Raw genomic sequence first — 15,167 nt, forward strand, 5'->3', positions numbered from 1 at the left:
GTCAGGAATGCTTACATGCCACAAACGGATGGCTCAGTTAAAAATGTCTTTTGCGTGACACAATGTGACTCTCAGTTCAATAAAACACACATTTCAAACTGTATCACATACTGTGATTAAAAAGTGTTGTAACGTTCAAGAGTGTCTTGCTTATTTGAGCCATCAAACTAAACAAAGTGACAGATAAAATGTGGCGAGGCAAACATATGAACATTAATAAATACATATCATCACTGTCCATCTCCAAAATGCTAACTTTGCAGGAGAAGGCAAAAATCTCCTTATTTTTGATGCAAGCTAATGTAAAGAGATTTGATTAGAAGTCAGTGATTTCTATTGGTCCAATTAACATGACATTTGTACACAATGTAAAGAACAGCAGCTGAACTCAAAAAATTTCTGAAGTCTGTCAAATGTGCTTTTTTTTAAAGCAAGATCTAGGACAGGATCAGGGAAACACATACACATACACACACACATACACACACACACACACAAACTGGGAAATGCTAATACCGATACCAGTTTGCCGCTTGTGAATAGCAAAAGAAGTTGTGTTTACACCTGGGCAACTCAAGATTGGTACTCTTAACTAACTATAAATGCAGCACTGATCTGCCTCAGGGTGGCGCTCTAGCAGACTGGTTCTCCCAGATGGTCCTTCGTAGCCTAGCAACTGTAACTATGCCCAGGAAATCTCTGAAAATCTTTACAACATGATGTAGTGTATCTTTCAATCTGAAAACTCATAGTTTTACAAGAAACTGGTGGAAAGAGTGAACAGTTACTCATTTCACTAACGGAAGACAAAAAAAGATCTCAGGCAATTTGTGAAAGAGTGCATTACCAAACTTGAAAAGAGTATTCCTGAAGAAGAATTGTTAAACAAAACATTTTGTCGCCATTAAAGCCAGCATCAGCAGCGCCGTGGTAAGTGAGTTAGCAGCCAGCCCATGCTGGATTAACCAGCCAACAAGAAGCACCCTCCTGAATACCAGGGGGTATTTCATGCACTGACGAGATGTGACATGAACCGCTAGCTGTTACCTTTTCTGCCAGTGAAAAATGCTCTACTTGGCAGTGAATGTAAAAAATATATCACATATATATAAAAATATACCTTGAGATCTGTGTGCTTTTTAGCACAGGAAATAAAAAAAGCAGGATATATTTTCTCCATGCTTTCTGTTTTTGTGTGGTGGGTGTAGCTTTGAACAAGCAGTCAAATGGAATGATGTTGTATTTACTGGTTGACCATCAGGTATATCCAACCTTCCAGCACAGAACCCAGCACAATGCCCTTAGTGCAGCCATTGATGAAGATCATATCAGTGTGGACAGTGAAATTCTTTGAGATACAGGCTAGAACCAATCAGGGATCATATTTATTTACAGTTGACTAATGAACCTAAAAGAGTTTGATGTAATATGTAAACACTGATAAAGTAAAAAAATATTATTTACTTTTCCGTTTTTAAGCTCCAAAACAGCCTGTTTTGAATGTTTTTGTGATGTCATTAACATGTACTCATTAACATATATCTGTCTATCCACCCTGTAGCAGTTTAGCTCCACCCATCCACAGCGAAATGATCAGATTTTCAGGCTGGACTAATCTTTAATGAGTCACAATTCAGTGCAGGCAAACCAGAACATAGGTCACCTATATAGGCCAGCACGGTCATAATGAATTGACCAGCCTCCTTCCAGCCTCTTTTCTTCCTCACTGTATTTTGGTTCCTGTGCCTTTAAAGAGGAATTCTATTGATGTTTGACCATTTTTAAATAAATAAATGGTTAAATGTAACCAAAGTCATTCAGAGAGCTTTACTGTGAAATGGAGCACTGAAGAGAAACTTACTCTAATTTTCTTTACAATGGCAATGATAGGATCCAGTGGTCACAATATCTACACCATAAATAAAGCCCTTTTATTTACTAAACAGAACCTACATGTGACTTCAGAGGTTTATATGTAATGTTAATAATGGTAAAATAGCCGTAAATCCCACTTTCATACAATCATCTTCTGTATAGCTTAAATATACATTAAAAACTTTGGGCATCTGGTTCCTATCACCACCACTCTGAGCAATTATGCCTCAAGAAGTTCCTCAATAACAAAATGTTTCACATTAAACCTCTCTGACTGACTTTGGTCACATATATGCCATCTTTACACCTTTATTTATGCAGAAATGGTTAAAAAGTCCCTTTAATGGCACAATAACCAAAACAAAACATTGTGACCCTTTGTTTGTGGAAACACAGAAAAAAGTAGAATATGGGCCCTTTAATTTAACTTATCTTGCTGCAATAAGCTCAAGCCAATTATTTAATATGTAAAGTCTGTCTGAAATGCACATTTCAAACGGAGCACCATCAAAATTTTTTGTTTTCTGTATTTCTGCAGATTGTTGACATCCGGAAAATGCACACTTGGTATAGGAATGCAGGGCCTAGGGCAACATTCAGTACAGACCTAGGGTGGGACATAACAGAGACATAATATAGGGTGGAACCACAGCAGGAAAACCATGACAGTAGTGGAACACAGACAACAAAATAATGGACAAGGAGTTTTTACATTTTAACACTACATTTTGAGTTCATAGTTTATTGAACAGTATTGTTACTGATTATTCCGGTCACCTGCAGGCCGATGCATCCCAATGCATTTTTACACCCCTACTGCTCAGTGCATCAGAAGCCTCGTCTCACACACACACACACACACGCACACACACACACACACACACACACACACACACACACACACACACACACACACACACACACACACACACACAACACCCCACAGCTGAAAAGCTCTTCATACAGCTCCCAAACAGCGGTTCAGCCACTTCGCATGACCTTTTAATTATTGATCCTCTCCTCCTGCAGCAGCAGCTCGTCTGTTTTGCAGCAGCAGCCTCATATTAAATTCCTGGCTGCAGTGCACCTGCAGCGTCAGCGCTATGACTGGGGGTAATTCATACAAGGCTGTCAGCATGGCACAAGGTGAGTGAATATTTCCCAGCCCCTCACAGACAGAGAAACATTGGCTTATACTGAAGTGGAACACGGCTGGCCTCACACATCATCATCCATCTCCGCCTTCCGAATACAGTCAGGCACTCACAGCTGCTTTGATCTCTAATGCTCCAGATGCTGTGGAGGCTTGACTGTGGAATTTGGTCTTCAGATTACACAGAAACACACTGAGCTGCCGGTTTCTTAGGTACAGCTATCTTATATCCACACTCGATTCGAGAGGTCATGCAAAGGGACATTATTCCCCTGCTAAAAAAGACAAAAGCCATCTCTATCAAATTCTTAAAAAAAAACCCTTTCCATTCCCTTTGTATTAATGTTTTTATATTGTATCACCTAAATGTCTATAAAACATATTTTAATTGAATTGAATTTACCCACCAAGTATTGGGAATACCCTTGTTGTGAGCCAGTTGTTTGAAAGCACATAACATACCGAGTATAGAATCATTGTTGGCCCCATCACTCAGCACAATGCTAGCCAACACAGTTGTCTATTAGCTGACTAGCAGAATTGGCAATTAGTGTTCTCCTCCAAGCGTGTTGAGCTATTCAATGACATTTCAAAAAAGTACAGTGGACAGCTTTACATCTCTCGGGTGAAGCGGGTATTAGCCTTCATCCTCCCAGCTTGGTAGCATCGTGTCAAAGAAGGAGACCCTAGCTTTTGGGTGGGAAGTGGATATGATTAAATTTGAGTGAAATAACTAGATAAATAAATATATAATTACTGTAGACCATCTACTGTGGACAGTGTAAATGTTACCCTCCAAGCTGTGCAGTAACAAAAATGGAATATTATACAACAACAACTGATCAGATATTATTTTTCAGATATTATTTTGGTGGTGGACCATCCTCAGCACAGCAGTCACACTCGCATAGTAGTGGCATGTTAGTGTGTGTTGCACTGGTGTCAGTTTCTCAAGTACATTATTTTTGTCAGGGGTTTTACACACTTCAGTTTGCAAACCTAAAATATCCAGCCAGACAGCCCTGTAGTCAGAAACTGGCCACTGATTAAGGGCAAGAGGAGAGGTATCTAAATCTAGACCAGGGGTGTCTGGTCATGGAGGGCCAGTGTCCGGCACAGTTTGGAGGTTTCCCTGCTCAAACATACCTATTTACCCGGCAATTAGCAGATAAGTTTAATTGTGTGTTTTGGAGCAGGTAAATCACCAAACTTTGCTTGACCCCAGCCCTCCCAGACCGGAGTTGTGCACTCTTGATCTAGACCTTGAATCAAGTTTTGAGTCCTGGATTTTGCAATCACTGGTGGACTGTTGATGCAACTCAGCTACAATTAAGGCATCAAGTCTAATCTTAGCTGCTTGAAGAGCGAGACTGCTTGATTTAACAAGTTGAGTCAGATGTCCTGCAGCCATACCAACCCTTTGTGGAGAAGACTGGACACCCCTGCTTTATGGATTAGATCAGCTGTGTCGGACTGGAACTGATAAACTATATTCTTTAACAACAATTAACTTCCAGTCAAATTCCAGGACTGGCAATTAGATTCAGCATCCAGAGTTGAGGACCTCTGTCCTGGAGGACTAAGAGAGAGTGTGTATTGAAAATGATAAACACCAGTCTCTAACTGTACTTAGATCATTTGTACCAACAAGGTAGGTGTTTCTAATATAGTGGCCAGAAAGTGTGCACAGTGTTTGAAAATCCCATTAAAGCTGCTGTGCCTGATACACTCTCATGCAGACACTACCATGTCAGTGTCATTGCTGTGCTGAAAATAGTCCAGCTCCCAAATAACGGCCCACATTTATCAAGCATCTCAGATTTAGAACACTGATCTGAGATCAGGTCGCATCAGATCATGGAATTTTATTCAGTGTTAGATAAAATGCATAAGCTTATCCTAAATCAGTGTTATTACTCTGAAAAAAATAATAAATATGGGCCACTGTCTGGTCAATGTGCATAGGAACAGATGGGGCGCAGTCAGTAACTGTACCAGTAAGATGCATAGGTTCTTTAGTAAAGAAAATGGTTCCAAATAGAACCTGTGCATAAATAAAGGGGTAAGTGTTCATGATTCTACACAGAACCATTTTCTTTACTAAAGAACCCTTGAAGAACCATCTTTTTAAAGTGTGTCTGGTAGGTGTTCCTGATAAAAATGGGCAACCGGTATAAGGAAAGATTATTTAATGAACTCACTGTAAATCAAATCTCAAATTCATATGGTGATACAATGATAACTGTGTTCCCACAGCAAAGAAAATAATAATAAAAAAATCAGATCTCCAATATTTCTGTAGTTTCTCATAGAAAACAATGAGACCAGATGGAAAGACAAACGAAAGTTGCTTAAATCTCTCCGACATTCCTGAGCAAAAAAGCCCAGTAGTCATGGCTCTCCTGGAGTAGTAATAGTACTAATCTCACTTATGTCACACATTGTGCTCAGATTTGCCAACATAATGCTTGTGTTACTAAACTCTCATCTTCACTTCATCTCTCCTGTATCTTCTATCGCCTTTCCTTGTAATGCTATTTCTTCTAAGAGAATCACCATTAATTCTCCTGAGCTATGAAAGAGCAACATTTGAGCAGTATGTTTTAACTCTGGCTTAGCAAAAGTTCTTTCCACCCTAACAGAAAAACCAAGTGTGTAACAGAGGCTGGGGTAACACAGGCACACTTTAAATAGTCCGCGCGTTCAAATATGTCATTCTTCTCTCTGCCCTCTCACTTACGAGCTAATATATCACTGGGACCATTCTCGAGATGAGTTGTCAGTGTCACTCTGCTGCCCAGCATCGGGGTATTTTAGGATTGGGTCGCAGGATAAGATAATCGGAGGACAGCTGCTCTCTAATTTTAAGCTCAGGCACTGAAGATATGGACACTGTGAAAAACTAGCCAGGGGCCAATGGAGTAACGTAGCATAACATAACATGAGATGGTTAAAGACTGTGTCCAGTTTGGAATTATTGCCAGAAAGAGTCTAGCCCTGGAAGAGAGATTACTAGAGACCCTGTTTTGTAGCACCGCTGATGGATGTATAATCACACCTTGCTGTTGAGTGAGTTTTACATTCACCAGCCACTTTGTTAGATTGTATCGCACTATTAACTTCTATCTTGCTGGTGTACAGTTAGGAGACTGTGGCAGATCTACTGATGCGCAATTTGTATGAGCCTCCTGTAGCCCTTCATCAATGGTCAGTTTCTGTCAGTCTCAGTTGGATATTTTTGGGGCAGTGGTGAATAAAAACCCCAGCAACATCACTGTGCTTGACACACTTCTATCCACTCCACATACTTACTCCACACACATACTGTACCTACTACCAACACTACAATAAGTGATCTGGTGTTATAAAACAAAAGAGAGTAAAAGTAGTGCTAATCTGAAGGGGAATTCCACTGATTTTCCAAAATGTCAGTACAGTTCATTCACTGAGATGTAAACAAAGTCAGACAAAGTGTTTGATGTGAAATGGTCAATTCTAGTGCAAGTTAGACTCTGATTTCTTTACAGTGGTGGTGATAGGAACCAGAGGTCGCAATGTCTACAACACAAATCTAGCCATTTTTTTTACAATCCAAAATTTTTTACATGAGTTTTTACATGTTAACAATGCTAAAATCTGTGCTAAATCTAAAAAAAAGAGTTTTCTTTAACAATGAATCTATTTCAAACATAAAAACACAATCTAAGCCTATTATCCCGTAGGGTCACTAGAGCCTATTCCAGCAGTCATTGGGCAGAAGGCAGGAAACAGCCTGGACAGGTCACCGATCCATCACATACATTCACACACACATTTACACCTAGGAGCACTTTAGCATGTCCAGTTGGCCTGACTGTACATCCTTGGGAGGAAACCAGAGCACCCAGAGGAAACTCACACAGACACGGGGAAGACATGCACAGAAAGGACCCTAGTCACCCAGCCAGGATTCATACCCTTCTTGCTGTGAGGCGACAGCACTACCACCCTCACAACCATGGCTCATCCATCAGGCAGTATATTTGTAAGCATTTGATAACCACTTACTGTGAACTAGATTTTATATGTATTAAAATTTGGATGTCTGGTTCCTATCACCACCAGTGATAACAAATAGGTTTCTCTAGAACTAAGAATTCCACGTGAAACCATTATGAATGACATATCTTTGTCATTTGATTACGCAGAAACTTTGAAAATAAACCTAAATCAGAAGAGTAAAGCAAAAGAAAAAACATAATCTTTCTGACGCTTGAGACATCATTCTATACAACATGAATCACGTCAGTGCAATGACTGCCAAAAGGCCTAAATCTAGCAATTCATTTATTTGTCATGTTAGATAATATTGTGTAGTGCAGCACTGTGTCCCTCAGCCTCATCAGAATTCACAATTTTGAATCCCTTCTGTGTGTTCTCTGCATACAATACCCAGCATGCATTGTGCTAATACATCATGCCACCACTGAGAATTACCCTGTGGTGACAAAGAAATCTACCGATGCAGAGGCTAATAAATTCAGTCCTGATATTTGTCTTCCAAGCTGTAACATCAGCTGTCTGGCCTCCTTATGTTTTTGCCAGCTAGCAGGAAAAAAACAACTCAAACAGCTCACCATTATGTGTTCTGCCCAAAGCATTTGTAGTTCTTCAAAAGTCCCTCCCACCTTCAAGATACACCATCAGAAGGGTTTTAGCCTTCAAACTGGAAAATCTCACTCCATATTGTAGTACTGCTGCATGTTTACAGTAGATGCAGCAAGGGTTACATTTTTTTATTTTGGCCATACTGTCTCTTTAAACTGAAAGAGAAAACTGTGTTTATGTAATATATTTTATTTATGTGGAAATTTCAAATCAAGTAAATTCATTGAATCACTTATTTCAGTGTGTTGTGGACATACTTCATGTGCTGATGCACGGAGATGCTGAATGTACATAAAAAGCAGGTGTGCATAGAGTAGTTAGAAAATACCTGGCTGGCTGTTCTGATGCAGCTCTACAAGCTCAGTATGTCATTTGAAGCCCGAAGCAAATGTTTGATTAACTGAACAATCCTCTCTCATTCTTCCCACTATGACAAAAGATCTGGCCTTTGACCTGTAACGTTAGGTTAAGACAACACACCCCACTGATGGGTGATAAGTGAGAAGATATTGCTATTTACCCACAAAGCGACACCAGGCCTCATCCATTCTCATCAAATTAGCCTTCATGCCATCCTGGCTCATAAAAAGGACAGAGATGGACAGATAAGAGGGGCTAGAGTCTGAAGGCCTCATGCTCTCATGGTTTTTTCCTGTCTTCAAAGGCCAGCAATGATGCGGAAGTGTTATGGAGGAGCTTTCTGGTGGAAGCTGTCAGATTTAATTCAGCTGCTCTCTGGCTCTGCACAGCAGGAGATCATCAGGCGGGAGTCAAAAGAACAGCAGGTTTCTGCGCACTGGCTGCCAGCGGTGTGATGGATGTTCTGCCAAGCCACACTGAGTCTGCTGAGTCACTCAATGCCTACTCTGCTCTCACAGACGCTGCATTACTGCAGGGCCTGAGGTCCTCCACTGCTTAGAGCTGACCTCGGGTCAGTCTGCAATGTCTGGCCCTTCGAGATATTGTTATTTATTGTCCTTAAGTAAATTGGGAAGAAACTGTATTTTATAAGAGGGTCACTTTTTACTTTTACTCACTACATTTTAGACAAAAATCTGTACTTTGAACTCACCACTTTTTCAAACCAAGCTTTTTAGTTTTTATTTATTTTTATTTAATCAGGCAACTTCTGTTTAGGCACTTCATCAAGTGACAAACAGTTAGCAAATTAAAATCCAACAGGATGTAAAACCACTACTTTGGGAGGGGTCATGGGTGATCCTGCTGTGTCTGATCCACTGGTACCATCACAACACACACTAACATGCCACCACCACATCAGTGTCACTACGGTGCTGAGAATGACCCACCACTGAAATGATACCTGCATTGCGGTGGTCCTGGGGAGAGTCCTAACCATCGAAGAATAGTGTGAAAGGGGGCTAGCAAGGTATACAGAGAAATAGATGAACTACAGTCTGTAATTGTAACGTTACAAAGTGGACCTATAAAGTAAGTGGAGCTGATGAAATGGACAATGAGTGTAGAAAGAAGGAGATGTACTAATGAAGTGGCTGGTCAGTGTTAATCTGCACATTTCTACAAGTCAAATAAACCATTATTTACACTCAGCGTTATGATTGAACATGACTAATTAACACTCAATAAAGAAGATTGTTTCAAAAAATGAATTAGAAACCTTTGCTATTTTACTAGGAATGTATACTTTTAAGCTTTTTTTCCTGTAAAACTTTAAGTATACTTTTTCTTGAGTAAAAAATAAATTACGGAATTTGTGTACTTCTACCACCTCAGGTCAGAGGAAAGCCAAGTCAAGCAGAATGTCCATTAATTCATACATTCATTGAGAAAAGCTGGGTTTATTTACAGTCAGAGCCTTTTCATACATACTGGATACAATAGGATCATTATCAGATTTCAGCATGTAAATAACACTACAGCATTTTACACTGTATCGGCTTTAAGTCTTTTCCAGATATCAAATAAATCTAGATTTTAGTTTTTCATTTGGTATATTTTCTTTTTCTATTTGTGTATATATGTACAAACATAACTAGAGAAGACCTGCGACCCTGACGGAGAAGCGGCTTAGAAAATGGATGGATGGATGGATGGATAACTAGAGAAGAGCTGCCTCAGAAGCGGTAAACATTCCTACATGTAAACATACTTAATGTTAATGATAGAAACAGAAATCAGGGTGAAAAGGTATTCTATGCTCAAAAGTATTCAGACATACATTCAGACATATTGCTGACACTGCACACTCTAGAGTGATGGGGCCCCATCCAGTACCTTTGGGATGAGTTGGAGTCACAACTGTGATCCAGAACTAATCATCCAACATCAGTACCTGACCTCACTTGTGACTAAATGCAATTAAATCCTCATAGCAATATTCCATCTAGTGCAGAGGTTGGCAAAAAAAGCTAAGAAGCATTTTGTCCTTTAAACAAAAATCTAACCACCTTGGGAGCCACATTTTATGTCCATTTTACTATCTTGGCTGTAAATATGTCTCAGTATGGCTGATATGGTGTTAGTATAAGCAAAAAAAAATTAAAAAATATATATATTATTTAAAAATATATATTCGTATATATATATATATATATATATATATATATATATATATATATATATATATATATACACACACACACACATATATATATATATATATATATATATATATATACAAAATGTAGACCTATTTTGCTCTGCTTTAGGCCTTAGCTCAGCTACTTTTCTCACATCTCCGACAGGAAACTTTTCTACAAAAGTGAAATAATTTCTTGTAAAATGTCTTCTAAATTTTTTACTTTTTTCTGAGGCTGAAATCATTTTCTCATTCACCAGCTTCTTGTTTGAATTTCCACCTCAAATAGTGCCTGAGGTGCCAGAATGTAACTGCTGGTGGAATGGGACAGGTGGAATGGGTCAATTCTAAAAAGGAGCTGGCAAATAAGAAAAGGTGACTTCAGCTTCACCACTTTTTCCCATTGCAGATGAAACGTATCAGGAAACCACCTGGAGTGATTATAAATGCAAATAAATTATCAATGTTCGTCTTAAATCATTCTCTTTGCCTTTTCATTACTTACTAGCTAGACAAACTGTTGACCAGCAGTCTGCGTGCCAACCATCAGGGCCAAAATTTGGTCAATTAGCAGTTATATGCTAGTCCAGCATTTAAGACCATTATTTGTTAAAACAGTGTTAGAATGATCAGCGGAGCTTTATTTTACAGCAAATGAGGATTATTTTATTTTTACCTTGAAATCTAATCCTGGTGTGGAGCAGCAACAGGACAGTAAAAGAGCCGCATGTTGCTGCCCTCTGGTCTAGTGTGAAGCCAACCCAGACAAAAAGAAGATCTTACTGCACCAAAGAGAGACAAGATTTAGTACATATATTTTACATTGTATACTGTAAAAATAAATAAAGCTGAAAGGAAACATTTTCATTAACTTGTCACATGATCAACATTCCATATAAAAACTTAAATACAACTGTTGTTGTATTATAAACAAAATGTTAAATCCTACCACTGTAGATAATGACCCCTGGTTCCTACAGCTAACACTTCATTAAAGAATGTAATGTTTTCCAGCAAACATTTTCTTTTCAAATGACTGTGCATGACTTAAAATAATGCTGGAATAGGGGGGAAATTGTGGAATTTCCCTGTAAGATCGTGTGGACTGGTCATGACTTAGTAGTCAAGAGGAATTTTCAGCACACTCCAGTGACAGCCCATTGCATCTTTCCCAAGTACATGGGCAAAAACATTAGCTCCGAGGTGTTTTTCATGCTGCTGCCCTGCTGCAAATAGCCCTCTGAATTGTCCTTGAGTTGATGTTTTTTTGGCCGAGCAAACATGAATTTCCACGAAGAGTAGCTCACATTCTCATTCAGCTCTTGTCCGTCCTTTGCCTGCACCCCGGTGCATGCATTTCTCATCATAGATTTCATCTAGCGCTCCACCTTGAGGGATGGACAGTTAATAAATGTGTTTTTGAACTTTCAGGTTTACAGTCACTTTCATTATTCACTACTGTGGCCGTGGCCTACTGTGCATCTCTTTTTCCACCCTGCTGTATCCCCGGGGGAGGAATTTTATCACTCTGGAGCTCCCCAGATCTTCTTTCAGGAGGAGTCAGAGAATAACAGACTGCAGAGGAAAAACCCACAAAGCACTAGGAGAGTAGTTTACTTGATGCATAGCTAATGTTGTGTTTGATTGTCATGCAAATGAAGTCAATAAAACACGACATGATGAAATTAAGTGAAAATGATTCATGTGCTCTTAGAATCATATCTATATCTGGGTGTCTTTATCCCCATTCAGACTGCAAACGCCACAGACTGTATTCCAGAAGTTCAAGGCTGTAAATGATAGTCTACTAGCACACATGCTTAACATATGAATAGCACTAAAGGTATTTATATTTGCTGCCACATTCCCGTGCACTCGTTTCTATGTCACTGCACCATCTTGTGTTATTATTTTGTGAGACAAAATTAGGATTAATAAACAAACGGGCTGCATCTGTAGGATTTGTGGATGTAGGAGGAAGACAAATAACCTCTCAGGCTGGCCTGCAGCTACAGTCTAATGCACATAATGACACTGCAGCGTGCTGTGACTATGGTTACAGGCCAGGCCACAGAAATACACTAAATGAGATGTTACCTATGCAGGCTAATGTCAAATGTAATGTAAAATGCTTTTAAATGAGCGTTTACATGTCAGCAAAGCAAGAGATGATACAAAGCACAGTGTAAATGAGGTATGTAAATTACCCACCCAGCATGAAAATAATAGCTGTAGATAGATAGATAGATAGATAGATAGATAGATAGATAGATAGATAGATAGATAGATAGATAGATAGATAGATAGATAGACTGACAGACAGATCGATCATTCCCATCACACATTTGATATCTCCATTTGATATCTCCTCTGAGTTCCTCTGGAGCAGCAGAGGAACTCAGACTATGTCCTGATAGCAAAAGCAGCTGACAGTGGGAAGAACTGCATAAGGACTCTGGGGCAGCTTTCATTCCAAAAACACAGAGAATGATGGATCGGTGCGTGCCCTGAATGTTCATGATCATTGAAGGCAGTTATTAAAAAGAGACGAGGTCAGTAGCGTCCACCCCCTCTGACAGGCTCAAAAATTGTCCACTATCAAAGAAAATCAGACTGCTCCTCATCTGGATTCATCCCCTCATTGTGTTTCTCATGAAAGAGCATTCATCTGCTGGGCTCAACTATTGAAAGCAGAGATAATTAGTGGCCTTCATAACAGCTTTCCTCACCATTACTCTGAATACACTGATTAATATTGGCCTGCGGTGCTTTTAATGTGACCTCAGTGTGAGGAATCAATGAAGAAAACATCCTGGCTGTTAATTCTTTTTCTGAGACATCCAGAGAGCAGGGCATTACAGTAATCTAGCCATGAAGTAATGAATGCATGAACTAGCTTTTCTGCATCTTGTAGAGATAATGCATTTCTTAATTTAGCAATATTGCGTAGATGCAGGAAAGCTGTTCTAGTGATATTAGTTATATGTGCGTCGAAGGACAGATCAGGGTCTATCATGACACCCAATTTTTTACAGATGAGCTTGATGCAACTGAGAAATTGTTAAGTTTAAGTGTTAAGTTAAACAGTTTGTTTCTAGCTGCTTTTGGACCAAGAAGCAGGACCTCTATTTTATCTGAGTTAAGTAGCAGAAAGTTGCTCGACATCCAGTGTTTTATGTCTTTTATACAGTCCTCAATCTTGCTAAGTTTAATTTAATCATCCGGTTTGCTTGATATATATAACTGAGTGTCATCGGCATAGCAGTGATAATTTATACCGTGTTTACTGATAATGGTGCCCAGTGGTAGCATATATATTGTGAATAATATAGGTCCTAAAACAGAGCCTTGTGGAACACCATACTTTACTTTTGCAAGGACAGATGATTCATTGTTTACATTAACAAACTGATAGCAAGGTAGGGCCTGAACCAGGAAAGAGCTATTTGCAAGGTTACTGGATACAAGGTTTTCTAGTCTATCTAGTAAAATAGCATGGTCTATTGTGTCAAATGCTGCACTAAGATCAAGGTGAACTTCTTTCCTACTACTTCCAACTATGAACCATCACACCTTCTTAGATAACAAGCTGCTGGCTTACTACTCGTACCTAGAATTAATAAAGTTACATCGGGGGGGAGAGACTTCTCATACAAAGCCCCCCAGCTTTGGAATAATCTTCCTGTTAAAGTTTCCTTTCAGATCTAGAGCTGCCGGAGTCTCTGCTGCTCTGTTATACTGTAATTTGTGATCAATCACTCATTACAGAACTGACTCTGCATTTTTCTTTCCTTTCTTTGCCAAGTTGAATAGCTGCCCATCCTGTGCGTCTGATGCTACTGCCTCTTCTGCTTTGATCGGGTGCCCACTGCTCGCCAGCCTTCTGGACCGGCTTGACCACTATTGAGCTTCTTATTGTACAACGCTGTGCAATCCTCACCCTCAGATGCTGCTGCAGCTGCATAATCATAATTAACCACTGCCCCACCTGTTTTTACTGCTTTGTACTATACAACAGTGTTTGCTATCCGGTATCGACCAGAGGAGGATGGGTTCCCCTTCTGAGTCTTGGTTCCTCTCAAGGTTTCTTCCTCTTGCCCTTTTTTTTCCACGTTTTTCCTTGACACTGTCTCCACTGGCTTGCTCATGGGGCCTTGGACCTGGATTTTCTCTTTTCTTACTTTCTGTCATACTGATTGTTCTGTAAAGCTGCTTTGTGACAACACCTGTTGTAAAAATCGCTACATAAACAAACTTTGTTTACTTGCTTGCTACAGACATACAGAGAGGTAGATAGACAGACACACAGAGAGATACATTGATAGACGTTTTGCCTTTTAGCTGGCTTTATGTCTATTAATAGAGCATAGATAGATAGATAGATAGATAGATAGATAGATAGATAGATAGATAGATAGATAGATAGATAGATAGATAGATAGATAGATAGATAGATAGATAGATAGATAGATAGATAGATAGATGCAGACAGACCAAGTGAATGTGATCAGCAGGCAGGCAGGGTGAAGTGCTTCTTTTTCTCCAGCACTCAGTGCACTCAGTCACAGGAGAGCAGGAACTCTAATCAGCGTGGGGATTAATCGTTAGGGGTCGGCTACTGTTCCATTTCTAAAACAGAAAGACCTTCCCAAGGGGAGCACTGGTCTGTACAGTGAGAGAGGAAATAGTACCTGTCCACCCCCAAATGAGTCATCAATATCAGCCAAAGTCATACGGTTTATAGCTATGGACAATGAAGAGGCAGGCAGGAAAGGGACACTCGCAGGAGGAAGAATAAACCTGCTGAAGTCATAAGGCAAAAATGAATATACCATTCTGCTATTACAAGAAAGCTATGAATATGAAAAACGATAAACAACAAAATATATGAATATTAATCGTCTTTATTCAGGCTTTCTGTTATTTATTGTT

This window comes from Pygocentrus nattereri, chromosome 9, assembly GCF_015220715.1.
Source record: "Pygocentrus nattereri isolate fPygNat1 chromosome 9, fPygNat1.pri, whole genome shotgun sequence".
NCBI classification, from domain to species: domain Eukaryota; kingdom Metazoa; phylum Chordata; class Actinopteri; order Characiformes; family Serrasalmidae; genus Pygocentrus; species Pygocentrus nattereri.